Source organism: Neopsephotus bourkii, unplaced genomic scaffold (genome assembly GCF_033783945.1).
Source record: "Neopsephotus bourkii isolate Nb327-2 ecotype Australia unplaced genomic scaffold, CSIRO-AGI_Nbou_v1 NB_318, whole genome shotgun sequence".
Taxonomy (NCBI): domain Eukaryota; kingdom Metazoa; phylum Chordata; class Aves; order Psittaciformes; family Psittacidae; genus Neopsephotus; species Neopsephotus bourkii.
In genome coordinates this window covers 10,120,273-10,138,561 of record NW_026900826.1, presented here as the reverse complement: position 1 = coordinate 10,138,561, position 18,289 = coordinate 10,120,273, and the positions used below count along the sequence as shown (strand labels likewise).

The following is an 18,289-nucleotide window of genomic DNA, read 5'->3' as shown; positions in this document are numbered from 1 at the left end:
AACAGAATCACTGAATCAGTGAGGTTGGAAAAGCCCTTAAGCTCATCTGCTCCAATTGTTCCCCATCACTGCCAAGGCCACCCCATGGCATTGAGGCCTCATCTCCACGCTGTGTGAGCACTTGCAGGGACGGTGCCTGCAGCCCTGCCCTGGGCAGCCTGTTCCAATGCCTGAGCACCTCTGGGGCAGGAATTGTTCCTCAGCTCCATCTAAACCTGCCCTGGTGCAGCTTGAGGCCGGTTCCTCTTGTCCCATCCCTTGTTCCTTGGGACCAGAGACCAACACCCATTTCACTACAACCTCCTTTCAGGCAGCTGTGGACATCGATAATGGTCTCTGATAGCAGAGGTGTGTTGCTTTGTGTCCTGCTTGCTGGGGGTTGCCTGTGCCCTGCACCGGTGGGGGTACACACAGCTGAGCCCCGACAGCTCACCGCACTGATGGCTGCAATAGCAACAAAGGCAGCCATCAGTGCACTGAGCTGTCGGGGCTCAGCCGCACCGCATGCCCGGCGCCCAGGGGAGCTCAAGGGGTGATGGACAGCCCCGGGGGCTGCCGTGCGCCCCTGGGTCTCTGTGTGTGTATGTGTCAAACAGCACCCCCGGGCTGGCTCTGCGGGCGCTCTCTCTTTAAAGCAATCCCGACCGCGATTTGTCACCGGGGCCGGGCGCGGAGGGGAGCGGGAGGCGGGGCGGGCGGGGCGCTTCGGTACGGCAGCGGCGAGCGGAGCCTGGAGCCGCGTTGCTCGGGGCCCGGCAGCAGCCGCCAGCGCCGGGGTATGCGCTCGCCCCCGCCGCCGGAGCGGGGTGCGGGCGAGCGGAGCGCGGAGCAGCGCGGAGCCGAGCGGAGAGCGGCGGGGAGCGGGGCGCGGGAGCCCGGCCGAGCGGCGGAGGATGCGCCGAGCCCCGCGGAGCCGAGCCCAGCTGCAGCGCGGCGCAGCTCGCCCGGCCGCACACCGAGCCCTCGCAGGTAACGGCGGCGGGAGCGGAGCTCGGGCTTGGGGGGGGTCCATCCCCTGGGGGCGGCACCTGCGACACCTCGGAGCAAGGGGGACCCAGCCCCCTGTCAGCGAGGCTGGGGTGAGGAACCCCCCGTTCCCCCGGTGCGAAGGGGCTCCTTGGGGCAGGTGGGTTGGGGACCCCCGGCCAGGGGTGCTGGAGGCCCAGCCCGGAGCGATGGCAGATGCTCAACGCCAGCCTCAAAGCCGCCCCGATCGAAGCGCGGCTTTGAGGTTCGATGCATGCAGTAACCTCCGGCAGCGCGCACGGCAGACGGGCAGAGCGTGGCGTGGGGCTGCCGGCTGCTGCAGGCCGGCTGCTTGCCCGCCCGGCCACCCGCTCCACAAAAGCCGCCAACTTTGGGCTGGGTCTGTGGGGCACCAGGGCTGTGGGGAGCTCTGTGTGTGTGATGGGAGCCAGTCCCTGCACTGGGATAGAGCCAGAGGCAACGAGGAGGGTGCCTGGACCTTCGCGGCTGCACCCCTTGGGATCTCAGTGATGGAGGATACCCTAGGTTTAGCACCAAGGGGGCTTTGATTTGATCCCAGACATTCGATTTCCAGCTCCTCCTTCACCTGATCAGCCCCGAATGCACCAAATTAGGGCAGGTTGCAGAGCTGCCACCCTGCCCATGTCTCTGTTGAGAAACGGAGTCTCATCTCATGTTGCTGGCTTGTACAGGAGCCACACACCGCAACAGCGACCTGAGAGCCCCGGGGCTCTCCTTTTTATCTGCTGTGCTGCTAACGGAGAAGAGAGAGGGGTTTAATTATCCTCAAGTGTCAGTTCAAGAGAAATCTGCTGGGACACAGCTCTTGGCAGGTGCAAAATAACAGGAAGTTTTCATGCATGGGAGGCTGAGCTGAGAACAGTTCCGTGCTTTAATTGGAGGCTCCTAGGAAGGGTTCAGATCAGGGAACAGAAAATGGGATGGAGCGGGCTCCAGTAGTGATCCTGGTGCTCCAGCTGCTGTGCAAAAGGGAAGATGGATGCTGAAGGCTAACAAGTTTCTCCGGTGCATTGCTCTGGGGGCTCGGTGCAGCTCTGGGCTGGCAGCACAACCTCAAGTCGATGCCATTCTCGATGAGGGGCTGATGCTTTTTCAGCGTTGCTTCGTTTCTGTTGGTTCCCAAGATAGTCTTTGCAGGACCATCAGGAGACATACTCCAAAGCTACCTACTAGGCATGGAAGGTGGGATGGCCTCAGGGTTTATCGACCAGCTTCTCCCTCCTCCCACCAAAATCCCTTCAATGCTTTACAGAAGCTCTCAAGATAAGCGCTGGAAGAGTTTAGATTCCCCAGCTCCATAGGGAAAAGCCTCCTCCCTCTCCAGAGTGCTGTGTCAGAGGAGCTCGGTGCCCACAGGGGATGTCCCACCCTGCCAGGGCTGCAGTGCTGGGATGCATGGTGCTGGTCCTGAGGCAGGATAGCTGGGGTGGCTCTGGAAGATGGCTCTGAGAAGGTGCTTTCTGTTCCTTGCCATAGTTAGCTGTGCCTGCAGCTCTGCAAAGGCATTTTGGATGAGTGACTGCACAGAACAGACTTTTCCTCACTTGGAGGTCAAGCTGTTGTGAGATGGGCTGGACCAAGTGAGAGCAGAACCCTCTGTCTATTCACCTGCAACAAGCTTTTGATGCCACCTGTGACAGGAGCGTATTTAGACTTGATGTATATCCCTCGCCTTGGCTTCGGATCAAGGCATAAGAGCTTTTGATGCATGCACACACAATAAGGGGAAAAAAATAATTAAACCCACAATCCTCAAAATGTTTGCAAATCCAAGAGCTTATCCTCACCCTGGTAGGCAAAATTAACCCCGGGTAGGATCAGTAAATCACAGCATCAGCTGCTTTCATCATCGAACAAGAGGCAGCTGGGAGCGCAGCTGGCACAAAGCAGTGTACCCACAGCCAGCCTTTGCAGGGGTGCTGGGGTCGCCTGCCACAGGTTTTCTCTCTAATGCCATTAGAAAGCCATTTTCCTCTAATACCATTGGGAACCAGCAGGGTTCCAGCAATGTTGGTCAGGATTTGGCCCCAGATGGGTGTGATTAAGGAAACAAGGCTGCCTTGAGGTACTAAGGGCACCCACTGAATAAATCTCTTGCCGGGGCTGTTGGAGGGGCAGTGATTCAGGACCAAATGGGCTGAGCTAACACAAGCCCCCACCTTTGTCAAAGGGGTTTAATAACTTATTCTTCAGCACTTCAGTTTTTGGTTGAACTCCCATGCTTTTAGCCCGGGGAAGAGATTTAAACCATCCCTGCAAAGCTGAGAACATCCCATATGGAGATCAGCGCATCAATGCCAACAATAATAACCATAAAGAGGCTGCTTGTCCAGCAGCATCCTGTCACTTTAGCCGCTCTCCTTCCTCCCCTTGCCATCAAAGCCCGTTTCCAGCGAAGCCAGTCTCTGCCTTCTGCCATGCTGAAAGCAAATACGGAGCAGGCAGAAGCAGAGCTGATGGCATCTCCCTCACCCTGTGCATGTGTTAAGCCAGGCTGGAGTGTGTTTGGTGGGCACAGCGAGGCCAGGGGCGAGGTATGAGTGGGAGAGGACAGCACAGGTCTCATTAGAGTCATCAGGGGCTCAGAAATCCAGTGCACAGGGAGCACTGAAGGGGTTTTTCAGTGTGCTTGGATGTGGGATGTCACCCGGGGTGGTGGTGGCAGCTTCCAAGTACTCCGGTGGTGTCGGAAGCTGGGGTCAGGCCAGTCCGTCTGGAGTTTCATGGCATTATCTCTTAAATGCCTTTAACTGCAATAGGATGGCCTGACTGATTGGATTGTGCTCTGTAATTAATTAGCTGGGGCACTGTATGGGAAGCAGCTACAGTGGGAAGAGGAGGGGAATCTGCTGCCGAGAGCTGTTAAGCTTCAAATGGCCATTTCTCATTAAAGCAGCCGTGTGCAGCATTAGTCACCGGGCACAGGAGGTTACTTCCAGTGTTCCGGCCCTTTTCCAGTCAAGTAACTGCAGCTTTGCTGCCTGACCATTCCCCAGAGCCCCATGTCCTGCAGCCTGCTCCTATGGCAAGCCCGACTGGGAGGAGAATCTGTTCGGGCTGGGGTGTATATGGGGATGCTCAGGGGGTGCCTCTCTCCCTATGAAGCCCCACCAGGGTGACAGACCCTGCATGGGTATAGGATGGTGCAGGTTGCATTCCCATGATGGTGATGGATCCTGGGCACTGCTGGCACAAGCCCTGATGCTCTTCCTTCCCTTGCCAGGGATGCTGCTCCCTACTCCTTCTGCCATGTGTTTGCTCCGGCTCCTTTGTCTGCTTTTAGCATCCATTTGTATCTTTAAACCGAAAGCATCCCTCTTAGGTTAATTGCTTCTTTTTTTTTCCCCCTCTGTGTTTACCGTGGGGATTAATAAGGAACTGCAGTGTAAGGGAAATCTGCAGCAGCTCCTTGTTTATTGTTTCATTTAAGCAGATGCTGCTGGGCTGGACCCAACCTGCCTGGGGCTGGGCCAGGGCTGGGGAGGGAAGGGCAGCATGAACACCTGCATGCCCAGGGGATGGGCTGGGATCCATGGGGCAGGTCACCCCAACAACATGGGATATGACGGGAAGGATCCCAGTGGCTTTAACCATAGAGGAGGTGGCCTTCCAGGGCAAGCTGTTGTGGGACGAGGGGTGTCCGTCCCCTGCCAGCCCTGGGTGATGGTGCCTGGGGAGGGCTGCAGCCTCTCCCCTCCTGCTAGGTGAGATGAAAAACAAAGCACGCACAAAAGGCATGTGCCAGCTCAGCTTAACCCACAGAGGAAAACCACGTCATTTAAAAGAGAAAAGCTTTTAAAAATAGACGTTTTGAGCAGAGAATGCCACTCAGGAGAGTCAATGAGCTCTGCTTCAGGAGTTGGGAAACAGAACCTTGCAAAAGGAAGCCTCTCATTTTCCAGCTTTCCCGGTGTGGCTGCTGGGGCTCTGCGCTTTCCCAGCTGGCCATGCCGAATCCAGCCTGACTGTGTGGTGGTTGCTGGAAATGGGGAATTCACCACCTTGGTGAAAGGGAAAAGCCGGGACTTGGATCTATGTTCCATCTCACCTTGGTTTCTCACTCGTTGGCGGGGCTGAAGGGGAAGTGGTGAGCCCCATGGAGCATCCCTGATTTGAGATCTTTGGTTATAATTGGCCAAGGAGCCTTCTCATTTGCTTTGGCTCTGACTAATGAGGCGCGTCTCCCTTTGACAACATGTCACAAGCAATGAACATCTCGGGAGCTGCCAGGCTGCAAGGGCACCCTCGTGCTCCTGCCTGGGCTCCTTCTTCACCTCACCCTATGCTGCCAGCTCCTGCCCCAGCCAGGGGCTTGGACTGGCCAGTGGTGAACCAGCAAGCAAGGGAAGATGAAAGAATCATCAAATAGTTAGGATTCCTATGGAAGACTTCTTTCCCCCACAAAAATATGTGCTTTTATTGGAAGGTTTGCAGGAACGTGTCTCCTTTGGTGGGGAGAAAACCAGATGGTGTCCAATAGGAAAATCTAGATGGATCCATGATTTTCAAGTCATTCCTCATGGGAAGGCAAAATTCTGGCTTTATCAGAAGTGCTCTGCTCACTTCAGGGGTTGCAGAGACTAAATTCCCCTTCCCTCCTCATCCTGCCTTGGTCAGGCTGTGGGGTGCAGTGACGGGATGGAGCAGCCATCCCAGATCCTAGCATCCTAGTGTGTGGTCAGTGTCTGGTGCTCATATAGGCAAAGAGAAGGGTCATGGGCATGCTGGAGGCTGCCACCCTGGGGCAGAGATGCTCAGCCACATCTGACCATGAAGGAAGGGGTTGGATGCTGCTTTGTTTGAAGTGCGGACACCTTTCTGTTTGTCACCTCTTGTGGGGTGACACTAACCTTTGCTAAGGCTTCATTAGGGACTACTCAAGGTTTCTATTCACCGATAGGAAGCACCAAGTATTAACAGTGCTTCCCTTTGTATTCTTGATGCTTTCTCTTTAATCCTTGCTCTTCCTGGCTCTCCACTGTTAGCTTTTGTTTTCTCCTCAATAGCTTGTCTAATAAATGCCGTTATCTGGGGCACAAATCTACTTCATGTCTCAATTCTACTTGGCCAGAGCTGGTAATAAAAGCAAGGCAGCGCCCTTTGAAAAGGGGCTCTGTCACCAGCAGCCGTGGGTGCTGCTGCTCCGCTTCCCATGCTTGTCCCCAGAGCAGATAAAGACGAGGGGAAGATGCGTGGCTGGGAAGCAAAAGAGGCATCTGCCTGATAAATTGGGTGTCTAAGGAGTGCCGGCAGCAGTCAGTGCTCCAGGGATCGGGGCAGCTCGGCCCCAGTTGGTAATTAGAGAAGATGTGCTTGAGGCCTGGGATCCTTCTGAATTCCAGCAGATTAGAGGGGAAAAACAGTGGTGAAGGGTGACGGCTTGACAGGGAAGATCACAAGGATTTCTTATAGCTTGAAGGAGCTTCTCATCTATGGTCAAATAAAGCAGTTGCCTCCCAGTCTACATCTGTCTTTGAAAAGCTTTAACTGGGAGGTGTTGGGGTGTGTTTTTGTGTCAGCCTGTAGGTCTGTGAATGGAAGTCATAAGGTGGCTCAGTATTTCATAGCATCATAGAATAATAGAATGGTTTGGGTTGAAGGGACGTTAAAGCTCACCCAGTTCCAACCCCATGTTCCACTGGAGCAGCTTGCTCCAAGCCCCTGTGTCCAACCTGGCCTTGAGCACTGCCAGGGATGGGGCAGCCACAGCTTCTCTGGGCACCCTGTGCCAGCGCCTCAGCACCCTCACAGGGAAGAGCTTCTGCCTAAGAGCTCAGCTCAGTCTCCCCTTGGCAGGTTCAAGCCATTCCCCTTGGCCTGTCCCTACAGGCCCTTGTCCCCAGCCCCTCTCCAGCTTTCCTGCAGCCCCTTTAGGCACTGGAGCTGCTCTAAGGTCTCCCCTTCAGGAGCCTTCTCTTCTCCAGGCTGCCCCAGCCCAGCTCTCTCAGCCTGGCTCCAGAGCAGAGCTGCTCCAGCCCTCGCAGCATCTCCATGGCCTCCTCTGGATTTGCTCCAGCAGCTCCACATCCCTCTTGTGTTCATCTGAGGGCAGCGTGTTGCCAGGGTGTTCAAGCCCACTGAGATCTGATCCTGATGCTGTCACTGCAGTCACTCTTGCTTCTCACCATTTTCCTGCATGGGCAGCTGAATAGGAGGGCAAATGGTGCTTTAATTAAGGCACATCCTATTTCTGCTGGGCCAGACAGCACTCACCTGCTCACCCAGTGTCACTGGGAGCTTGCTGCCCAAGCTCCTCTTCCACGCTCTCTGTTGTCCCATTGCTGGGATGTCTGGCTGGCTCCAGGATGCGTCCCGTCCCTGAGTTATCCCTATTTCATCTTCTCAGCACCTACTGCATCAAATCATTTTTTAAAAGACATTTTCTCTGTCTGTTTTTCCCTTGCTCAGTTCTTGCATTTCAGAATGCACCCACCGTGCGTGCAGCACTCAGACGTGATCTCGGCTTTCCCCCAGATGTAATTGCTTTAGACCTGCAGCTAGTTGGTGAAAGCAATTTTCTCTACATTATGGAAGACTCCAGCTCCTCTCATCCTTCATGCAAGTGGCTCTCCCCCAGTCCTGCCTTCTCTCTGTTGCTGAGTGATGCTCAGCCATAGGCTTGCGGTACCTCTGCTTTCGGGGATGATGCTCTCACTTTTCCAGGGCTGTGGGACATGGTGAGGGACCACCCTATGGGGGATAACAAGCTTCTGTTTCAGGGTCTGCTGATCAAGGGTGGTGCTTGCTTGCCCCAAAGCTTTTCCCTTTGCCTTGCTGGGGCCATGTCTCCCTGGTTGGCTGGGTGGGTGCCTGTGCCAGGTACGTGCTCATCTCAGCTCTGCAGCTCTCCCGCCCGCATGTTTAACATGCTCTTTATGTTTGCAGGACGTGTTGGGCTTTCAAAAGCATTAATAATGGAAAATAAATTGGAATCTGAGAGGAATAATCTTTAGGCATTCTCTGTAGGCCTTGTCTTGCCTTGCATTCCTCAGCCATGTTGAAGGCTACAGCTGGAGGGGAATATAAATGAGGAGGGGCCCCAGGTCCCTCTGATTTGTTGTCATGCCTCTTGCTCAGTGGATCTGGCTGTAGGGAGCCTGCCCGTTTGCTGTTGTGGCTAAATCCAAGGGAGTCTGGAGAGGGTGGAAGTGATGAGGTGCTGCTGAACCTTCTCAGAGGGCTTGGGGTCCTGAGTCAAAGGTCAGGGCACACCAGGGCTTCTGAGGTTCTGTGCCCTGCCTGGGGGCTGTGGTTGCATCCTGACATGGGGCAGCATCCTGGATTTGGTTGCATCCTGGCAGTTGTGATGTGTGCTTTGGTTCTGCACCAACCTGTCCTGGGGAGCCAGGACCTTATGTCAGTGACCCACTCTGCAGAAGGAGTTTAGGTTGCAGGTACATGCACATAAACATGCTCCATGCTTGTCCCAGCTGTAGCGTTCCCTGTGCTGAGACCCTGTAAGATGTTGGTCCTTTAAATGGAGAGAAACCCAGATGTCTCCAGCTCAAACACTACTGATAGGACAAGGGGTAACAGGTTGAAACTTAATCAGAGGAAGTTTAGATTGGATATAAGGAAGAAGTTCTTTCCTGTTAGGGTGGTGAGGCACTGGAATGGGTTGCCCAGGGAGGTTGTGAATGCTCCATCCTTGGCTGTGTTCAAGGCCAGGTTGGACAGAGCCTTGGGTGGCATGGTTTAGTGGGAGCTGTCCCTGCCCATGGCAGGGGGTTGGAACTGGATGATCTTAAGGACCTTTCCAGCCCTAAATATTCTATGATTCTATGAACTGAGACTTTCTTCCTGCTTCTAAGGGATTGGGCTTGGTGTGGTGAGGGGAAGGCTGAGATTTGCTCCCACGGTATGGGTGCCTATTGCCAGGACAGCCTGGCATGGTATGTACCATGTCCTCCCAGCTTGGACCTCTGTCGATATCTAGATGAGGAGATGGGAGATTGGGTAGGGAGGAGTCATGAGGGCTGAAACCTGCTGCCATCCTCATGTGAACATGTCGAGTGGTTGTACATCCCTCTCCTTGCAGCTGGATGATACCGGTGGCTTTCAGGTCCCACTGGAACCGGAGTCAGGGCTGTCTGGCAGCTCCGAGGTGCTCCATACCTGCCTAAAGTGGGATCCTCCCAGTCCCATTGTTATGTGCTGTCTGAATGGTGTCAAGCTCTGAATTAGCTCAGGCAATTTACTTTATAAAGCAACACAGTAAATATGTCAGCACTCAGTGCATGTTTTTAATATAATATTTCAGATTGTTTTGAAAGAAGCCAAGATCCTGCTTTCCCTCCTCATTAGGAACGTTTTATATGGAAGGGATGAACAATAGAGTTTGCCAGAGAGCAAGCTTTCCCAAGTATTTGTTGCTGCTGAGAAATAGGCTGCTTTTTACAGCAAACCCCTCAATGCAGAACTATCAGGGCAATTAAGCAGCAAGTAAGCTGCCAAGGAGGGTTGTAGGATTGGCTTTGCTGGCGATGTTGAAAGCCAGGCTTGACCGTAACCATCAGGCATGCTTTAGGCACAGTGAATCCCCATTCCTAAAGGGGGAATGGGCTAAATGACCCTCCAGAAGCTCCTGGCCACCTGGGGCTTTCAGAAATACAGTCTGAGCTGCTCTGGCAAGGCGCTTCCAGGCCGTGTGTTGTGAATCTTGTGATGTTTCAGCCCAGAAATGATGGCTTTGGCTTTTAACTCGCTTCTCAGCAGGACCAGGGTGGGTTCTGTCCCGGGCTCCAGCTGGGAAACTTGGTTTCCTGCCATGGAAAGGGTAAGACCTTCTTCCTGGCTGGTTGCAATGTTCTGTTCTGCCTGACGCTACTCAAAGTGAACCCCCCCAAATGCCACTGCAGAGCTTTCATCAGGGAAAGCGGGCTCCTGTCTGCTCTCCGCAGAGTTTCCCTTTCATCACGAGTTGGAGGAAACTTTCAGGGAGCTCCAAACTTGTCTCTAATGAGGACAAACCTGGAGTGATGGCGGCAGGGAACCGTTCCCCAAAGCCCTGCTCTCCTTCCGCTAGGCCTGTGGCCCTGCAGGGGTGGGCTGAGATGAACTCCTTAGAAATAGAGGGCAACCTGGAGCCTGGAGCCTTCCCATCGTGGAAAAGCCTGTCTGACCCTCAACCTCACTAGTTGGGATGGGTGGCACCTAGGTGCTGCAGAGGGATTTAGGCAAAGAGGGGGATCTCACTGCTAGGGTTAGCCCAGGAGAAATGCTCCAGGGAGGAGAGTGTGTGGATGCTGTGAGGTGCAGGCTGGGCTGGGATGCAGCACCATCCCCTCTTGCACCCCGGGCAGGCAGGATGTGGTTTTTCTTCACCTCCCTGTAATCCTGCTGCTCAGATATCCTTCCTGCAGATCTATTCCCCCCCCTCCCAGCTCCTAAATGGAGTATTTAAGCTTATTCTTTTGTTTCTGTGAAAGAGGCAGTAAATCCTTTATCCTGCCTGCCTATTTCTGTGTGCTTATTTTCCCATTGTGCTCCAGCTTGTCAGCTGTGTCAAAGCCTGGAAACCTTGGCCTCTGTTGGACTCCAGATTTGGATTTCTCTGTATTTAACAACACAGGCTCCCTTGGATTAACAGTCCTTTTCTCTCCCCTTGGTGGTGTCTGGTTTTTTACCTTTGCAAAAAGACCTGGTTAAAAAAAGCCCTGACAAAAGGGAGCAAGCAGAGAGGTAATGGTCTTGTTGGGTTCATCCCGGCACAGCCTGCCAGCACCGGCAAGGACTCACAGACAGGGCATCCTCCTACCCCCCCTCATGCTTCTAGGGTACCAGGGCTGCCTCAGGGAGTGGGAACCACCTTACAAGGGAGCTCAGCTTGTGCTTTGTGGGTGCCTAATGCTCAGGCAGTGGATCCGATGAGCTCAAAGGCAGGATTTTGGCATGCAGGAGGATTACATGGGAGCAGGCAGATGGCTCCCATATCCGGGGCCATGTGCCAGCTCCGGCTGTGGCGCCCGCGCCTGGGAACAAGTGTGGGGAGTCTCCCTGGGGGAAATCTGATGGTCAGATATCCATCCATCCATCCATCCATCCATCCATCCATCCATCCATCCATCCATCCATCCCCATGGCTGGAGAGAGGGAGACCAGGCTGTGGTGCTTGTGCCCGCAGATGGGAATTGGGATGCTCCAGCCTGCTCCATGCCCCCGTGGGGCTGGCAGCAGCCTCAGGCCCTGTGGTTCCGCTGGGTCAGCCGCTCCAGCTTTGTTCCGCAGCCGGGCTGGTGCTCCGTGAAGGCCCGTGGCAGCTTCCCACGCCAGGCAGCGCGGTGTTTGTGCGAGAACAAAGGAATAAACAATGGAAACTGTGATTAATTAGTGCAGCTAATTAGCAGCGTGCTTGGCCTGGGCTGGAGCTTGGGAAGGAGCCAAGAGCAGAGGAAAAGCCGCCAGAGAGACTGGTGGGAAGCTCACTGGGGAGTGAGCTGGGGCAGCCGGGAAGGGGAAAGCATGCTTTTCCTTTGCTATGTGCCCGTGCGGGGAGCTTGAACAGGGGAAACACCAGCCATGGGCTGAAGATGTGCTGCTGACACGCAGCCGTCAGCATCCTTCCATTCCCCAGTCCTGTCTGTGCTGAGACACCACTTCCCTTGGCCACAGTCAGCATCCCACCTGCGTCCCGATGCTGTAGGTGCTAATTATGAGCCCTCATTAGGGTCGGTGGCATTGTCTTCCCTGTGGAACGGGGTCCTCCTCGCTCTCCTTCCCCTACGAGGTACATATTCTTTGCTCTCCATCTGCAAATTAGCACGAGGACCACGATCAGCAAACAAATTTGCAGCAAGCACATGGCGGGCTCAGAGATTTGGAGGAATCCTTGGCAAATATTTGCCAGGCTCCTCCATGAGCCTCGTGAATACTCCTCATGACCGAGAGATGCTGAGCAGGACTGGCACCTTGGGATGGGATGCCAGACCTCGGGCTGGGGATGGCTGCTACAGGACACCTAAGCTAACAGCATTTCCTTCCCTCCCTCTTCCTCCCTGCCCTCTTGCTGTGCAGCATGAGGATATCTTAAGATGTGCTACACTTGACTGCAGCCGTTGCAGGATCACATCATTCCCATTAAAAAGTGGCTGCATCTAAATACCATTCGCTCAGCAAGGTCTAAAGCGGTGCCCTTTGGAGTAATTGGGAGATGTGGCCCCTTTTTCTGAGGATGGGAGAGTCTATTTTTCAAGGTGCCATCACTTTATTACTAATTTGTTGAACACTGACTGCTCAAAACTGTTTGAGATGCAAAAAAGGATGTGAGCTCTGCCTTGGGGACCTCACCACTGTGTAAGAGTATTAAATCAGAACCATGCTGGAGAGGATAGTGCTGCAGGTGAGGGTGAAGCTGGGGAGAAGAGGGGTGAAGGTGCCTCCTCCTCTGTCAGGAAAGGGTCTTGCTTCTGTTTCAGCATCAGAGTCAGGAGGAGCACTTGCAGATCAGCGGGTCAAGGACCTGCCTTTCTTTGTATGTCTGAGATTGGCAGTGAGACCCCTTCACATGGGAGCAGGGACAGAGCTGCCCCTGGCCTCATGAGACCCTGGCTGGGCCCATTGACCCACGGGGTTCCTTCCTTCGCATGTTCTAGCTGTGTGCATCAGCGGGCAGGGGGGCTGCTTGTGCTTTCCCTCCCTCCCTCCAGACCAGTGATGCTGGAAGCACAGTAACACCCTCTAAGAACTGTTCCTATGCCTGGCAGGAGCCTCTCAGGGGCTGATGGACCCCTTCAGGTGTTCACATCTGCTCAGGGTCCAGAGCTAAGCAGTTTCTGCCTGAATCCTCTTGCTCCCTTGATAGTGGGGAGGGGGGAAATAAGAGCAACATAGAAAACTGCAAGCTCGTCACCTTGCTAACACTGGAGTTGGACTCACTCTGGGGCCCGGTTTGCTGGGTGGGTGATGGAGGCCGTGTGTGCTCAGCCTGATGTCTCCTGTGCCTTTGTCACCCGCAGCCCCCTGTGCCCGGGAGCCATGAGCTGCATGCAGAGCCGCTGGAGCAGCCCCCCAGCGCTGCTAGGCTGCTGCTAGGAACCAGCTGCTGGGACCCAGCTTCTGCATCCCTGCCAAGGTAAGGACCGTGTCTATTTGTCTGTCTGTCTGTGCAAAGCAAGGGGTTCTGGTGTCTCCAGCGTACAGACACGGAGCTGTTGGAGCAAGTCCAGAGGAGAGTCATGATCAGGGGCTGGAGCACCTCCAATATGGAGCCAGGCTGAGAGAGCTGGGCTTGTTCAGCCTGGAGAAGAGAAGCTGCGCAGAGACCTCAGAGCAGCTTCCAGTGTCTGAAGGGGGCTGCAAGGATGCTGGAGAGGGACTCTTCATCAGGGACTGTGGCGATAGGACAAGGGGTGATGGGTTCAAACTTAGGGGAGTTATAAGGAAGAAATTCTTTACTATGAGGGTGGTGAGACACTGGAACAGGCTACTCAAGGAAGCTGTGGCTGCCCCATCCCTGGCAGTGTTCAAGGCCAGGTTGGACACAGGGGCTTGGAGCAAGCTGCTCCAGTGAAAGGGGTCCCTGCCTGTGTGGAGCTGGATGAGCTTTAAGGTCCCTTCCAACCCAAACCACTCCATGATTCTATGAAATACAAGTGAAAGCTGGGTTATTTCTTGGGTTGCTGCATCTCCTGTTTTGCCCAGGTAGGCACTGTTGCCTGGGCAGCACGCACAGCTCCCTGCTTGCTGTCTGCTCCTCTCCGCCTCAGCTGGAGCGGGTGAGAACTGCCCTTGTCCTGCAACTAAAGGGTGATTCTGAGGTTGGGGTAGCTCCTGGTGTAACCTGCTCCCTGCAGACCGTATCCCATCTGGGAATTTGCTCGTAGGTTTAGGAGGAAGCCTGGGCTGCTGCAAGGAGCCAGTCTTGGGTGGGACCAGTGCCTTACGACTGCCTCTGCTTCCCCGGTGTACTTCCAAGGATAATTGTCTATAACTTGCCTCTTAACGATGCTCTGGAGGCTTCGCAGGCATGCGCTGCCTTTCCTCCTGCTGTAAAAGGCCTTTGGGGTATTTTGAAGGCTTCCTGCGGTGGGGGAGCAATGGGGGTGCTTGGGAAGGAGCTGAGCCCTAGTGCCAGTGAAACACCCTTGTCTGCTCTTTGCTCTTTGAGGTTAAAGAAGTACAGTTGGGTTTGTGGAGGGTGAGCTGGGGCTGAGACTGGGCTGATGGAGGTGAAACTCCTTCCCGATACTGCAAGATCAGTACTCACAGCATCAGTATTCACAGCTGAGGAGCGGGAATTCGGTTTAGGAACCCTAAACTCAACTTCTGGGATTGTTTGGCATTGTGAGGTCCTGGGGCTTCCTGTTTTCTCCTTGCAAACAGAGGCACCAGCTCTGTGCAGTAACAAGGGAATCGCAGCTTCTCCATGTGTGTAGTCCCTGTGTAACGCAGGGGAGCTGCGCCTGGAGGAAGATGCTGTCACCAGCCTGACACAGGGTCCTGTTTCAGAGGCCTGCAAGAGGCTGTTGTAGTGAGCTAATAACATAAATCAGAGCTGAGGTCTGGCTTGTCCTGATTCCTTCTGGGAGCTGGGATGAGCTGGGATGCAGGGGCCGGTTAGCACTGCAAAGACTGACATCCGCGGCTGTAAATATCCAGCCCTCTCTAATCCTCCTGGTAGCTCCAGCACTGCTGTTTTCCTAAGAGTTATTTGACTCTTTGCGTTGCACTCCTCAGACAAATGGCTTTTAAATAAAACCCTCTGCTAACTCGTTAGGCCTCCTGTCCAGGTCACTTCCTGCATGGGTGATTTATAGGGCTGCTTTTAACATTTTATTAACTTTAAATCGCTAGGGCCAGTCAATTGGAGTCTATCCCATTAGCTGTGGTGAGTGGCGGCCCAGGGCATCAGGTTCTCCTGCAGCTTCCCTCGCTTCTGGGGAGGCCGTGATGCTCTGAGAGTGACCACAGATGAGAGATGGGGAAGAACAGGAGGAGGATTTAGATGAGGAGGAATAGATCTGGAATGGAGAAGGCAATTGTATAAGGTTTGAAGAGATAATGGGGCTTGTGATCATATCTGGGGAGCTGGCTGACCTCCTAGCACTGGTGTTTTCTTGGCTGCATCCCCTGCAGCTCATGCTGGATGATGCAGTCATGGGAAGGGAACATCAGGTAGCTGCTCCATTGCTCCATACCCACCCCAATCCTGGCAAGGGATCACCGGTAGGATGTGCCTGTATTAAACCCCTCCTGTAGCAATGCCGACTGTGGAGCCTGCCTCCTTGCCTAGTGCATGCTTCAGCTCCTGGCATTCCATCCGATCCATCCTGGGCAGCTTGAATCCAGCTCTGTCATGCAGGAGGCTGCTGGGAGCCACTGGGGGCTGGGCGGGCTGGGAAATCCAAACGAGACAGAGCTCAGAAGTGATGTGAGGTTGCAGCAGCAGCTTTGATTATCTCTGGTTTTGTTGCTGCTCTCCCCCTGTGCCCTGCCTTTGTTCCACCCCTGCTCGGAGATGGTATTCAGTGGAGTTTTCCAGCTCTTGGTAACAGGGGAAAAAAGCCTGAACTCCTGCACAACCAGAGCTAATGAGCTCTCTCTGGAAATAAAGGTATCCTGAGGACAGCCTTGCTATACGGAACAGGCTGCTGCGGCCACTGCCTCCGAGCAACGGTCCAGCATGGGGCTGAGCAGAGCTGTCCCCTCCCATCCTTCCATTTGGCTCTGAGAAAGCCAAGCCGTGGTTTGCTCCTCTGGCAGGAGGGAACACACATCCCCATGAGTCAGGACCAGTTTTAACTGGCTTGGAAAGGTTCGGTTTACACCTTGGCTCCCGTTGCTGTCCCTGCACATCACCATCACCACCGCATTCCCTAGGGTGCACAGGGGAAGGAGGTGGGCTCGCTGCAGCCCTGCGTGCCTGCAGGGGAAGCAGGCCTGCAGTCCCCAAGGGCTGTCGGGTTGTCAGGCACATGGCCAGGAGGGAATTCATCTTGCAGCAAAGCCGGCATCTGAAAGCCATCGCTTCTGATGTGTCCGTGATTTGCTGAAACCTGCGTCTCCTTTGTCATATTTCTTCCTGTCTCTGCCTCAAATCCCAGAGCAAAGGCTGGGAACTTGCTCACGGAGAAGAGCAGGGTTTGGGCGTGTTTTCCTCCACCTTTACATATTTATTCTCAGCTCTGGAGATGCACAGGCTACGGTGTGGCAGTGTCCTCTGTGTGGCAGAGGAGTGATGTGGGGTGTTTGCCTCTTCCCACGGCTGAGCTCCATCACTGGGGTGGCACATCCCCAGAGGCACCCAACCCTGCCTGACCGTCCCTGTGCCTGGCAGCACGCAGAGCTGCTGCTGCAGCCTTTCCCTCTCACCTTGGCAGCTTGTGCAGGGCTCTCAAGGTCGTGCAGGTAACCAGAGCGATGCTCCAGCCCTGGCATGCAGCCTGAGCCGCTGTGCTGCGCTCAGCCAGGGCTCCGGGATTCCCTCCCTTCCTCTGGTCCTGCTCTGATTTTCCCATCCTCCCTGCTCACTTGGGTACATGGATTGAATTCGGGCGGGGGGGAGCAGCTCCGTGCCATTGGGATGCATGTGCCCAGCATGCTGATGAGCAGGGCTGGTGCTGGAGAGCGATGGCTCTGTGCAGGGTGTGCTGGGCAGTGAGGGGCTGTGCCAGAGCAGAGCCATGCTGCACACATGGGTCTGTGGGAGGTGAAGTCCCAGTGGGTTGCAGCCACCACCCTTGGAGCATTTCCCTGGATGCTTGCTCTTACCTCTGGCTCTGCCATTGCCTGGACCAAGGCAGAGGGAATTTGGCATCTTCCCCTTGTAGCTCAGCTATGGTGGTGGTAAATTACCAGGAGAGAAGCCAGGAGCTGGTTTCTCGTGCAGCAGCTCTGCAGGGGATGGGGGGATGCTGCCTTTCCAGGTGAGCGGGCACACCGCTTCCTCTGCCTCCAGCCCCAGTGAGCACTGAACCACACCGCAGCTGGCGCCCATCGGCATCGAGCCTTGTCCCCTGTCCCCACCAGCGGTGCCACCCGACAGTGTGTGGGCACTGATGCAGAAAGCCCTCTGCAGAGGCCCACGGCTGGTGGGTGGCAGGTGCAGCTCTGCCGGGACATGGCTGAAACCAGCACGTCCTGAAGGCAGGAGGAGGCAGATGAGGCAGGAGCTCATGCAGTGGGATTTGTTTTCTCTTAAGGAAGAATGAATGCGAGCCAGCTCGCTGGAAAACTGAGCTCCAGTGAGCATGAAGTGCTGAGGTTGGGGCCATGGCACAGCCTTCCTGGGATGCTTTTCCCATGCCTGCCTGCACTCTGCCTGTACCCGCCGTAAGCTGGCAGCAGGAGCAGCCCCTCTCAGCTCTCTCTGGATTTCAGACCAGAACAGCCTCGTGAGTAGTAAAAGTGTCCCCAAGATAAACTGTAAGAAGTGCAGTGATCTTGGACTGGTTTGTGTTGGAAGGGACCTTAAAGCTCATCCGGCTCCAACCCCAGCCACGGGCAGGGACCCCTTCCACTAGAGCAGCTTGCTCCAAGCCCCTGTGTCCAACCTGGCCTTGAACACTGCCAGGGATGGGGCAGCCACAGCTTCTCTGGGCACCCTGTGCCAGCGCCTCAGCACCCTCACAGGGAAGAGCTTCTGCCTAAGAGCTCAGCTCAGTCTCCCCTCGGGCAGGTTCAAGCCATTCCCCTTGGCCTGTCCCTACAGGCCCTTGTCCCAAGCCCCTCTCCAGGTTTCTTGTAGGTCCCCTTAATGTATTGGAAAGCTGCTCTAAGGTCTCCCTTATATCCCTTATAGTGATGTCTTTTATGCTATTGCAGCAGTGTGTATCAAAGTTTGTTGGTCTTATACCATGTCATGGCAGAGCTTTTGCACACAGGAGAGTGCTGCCAGGAGGAAAAATGAATTATAGCAAGGACATCTTTTGGGGAAGAGGCTTTTATTACAGGTTTGTTCCTGCTTGGCTGTGTCACTGGGTTAGAGCCACTGTGCCCATGCAGTATGATACCAGTATCTGCCTGCCCCTTCCCTCCTGCCTGCGCCTGGCTGGTGGCTCTGAGTGATGTTTAAGGAAGGTGGAGATGTGCCATGTGTTGTGCTCCTGCCCTGCCTCCTCATGGCATCACCTCAGGGCTCCCTGGCTCCGGCAGGGGCAGACAGTGCCACAAGTGTCTCCTTGGAGTGAAAATGGGAGGCCTGAGACTTGCAAGGAAATGTTTCTTTATGATCCAAACTTATTCAGTCATCGGTCATTTGACCTCAGAAACCCCTGTGGCACCGCATGGGCCATGGGCAAAGCTCCCGGAGCACGTGCAGGGGACTTCTGGAGCTGGATATTGC

At 54.8% G+C, this 18,289-nt stretch overlaps 1 protein-coding gene across 1 annotated transcript in view; it reads left to right on the top strand.

Annotated features, from left to right (window-relative positions):
* Positions 1 to 741: 741 nt before the first annotated feature.
* LINGO1 (leucine rich repeat and Ig domain containing 1) overlaps positions 742 to 18,289 on the top strand; it is a 443,400-nt gene continuing 425,852 nt past the window's right edge. Inside the window, exons 1-2 of the mRNA XM_061347698.1 lie at positions 742 to 969; positions 12,963 to 13,078. The gene's annotated coding sequence lies outside the window, so the exon portion shown is untranslated. The remainder of the gene's footprint in view (positions 970 to 12,962; positions 13,079 to 18,289) is intronic.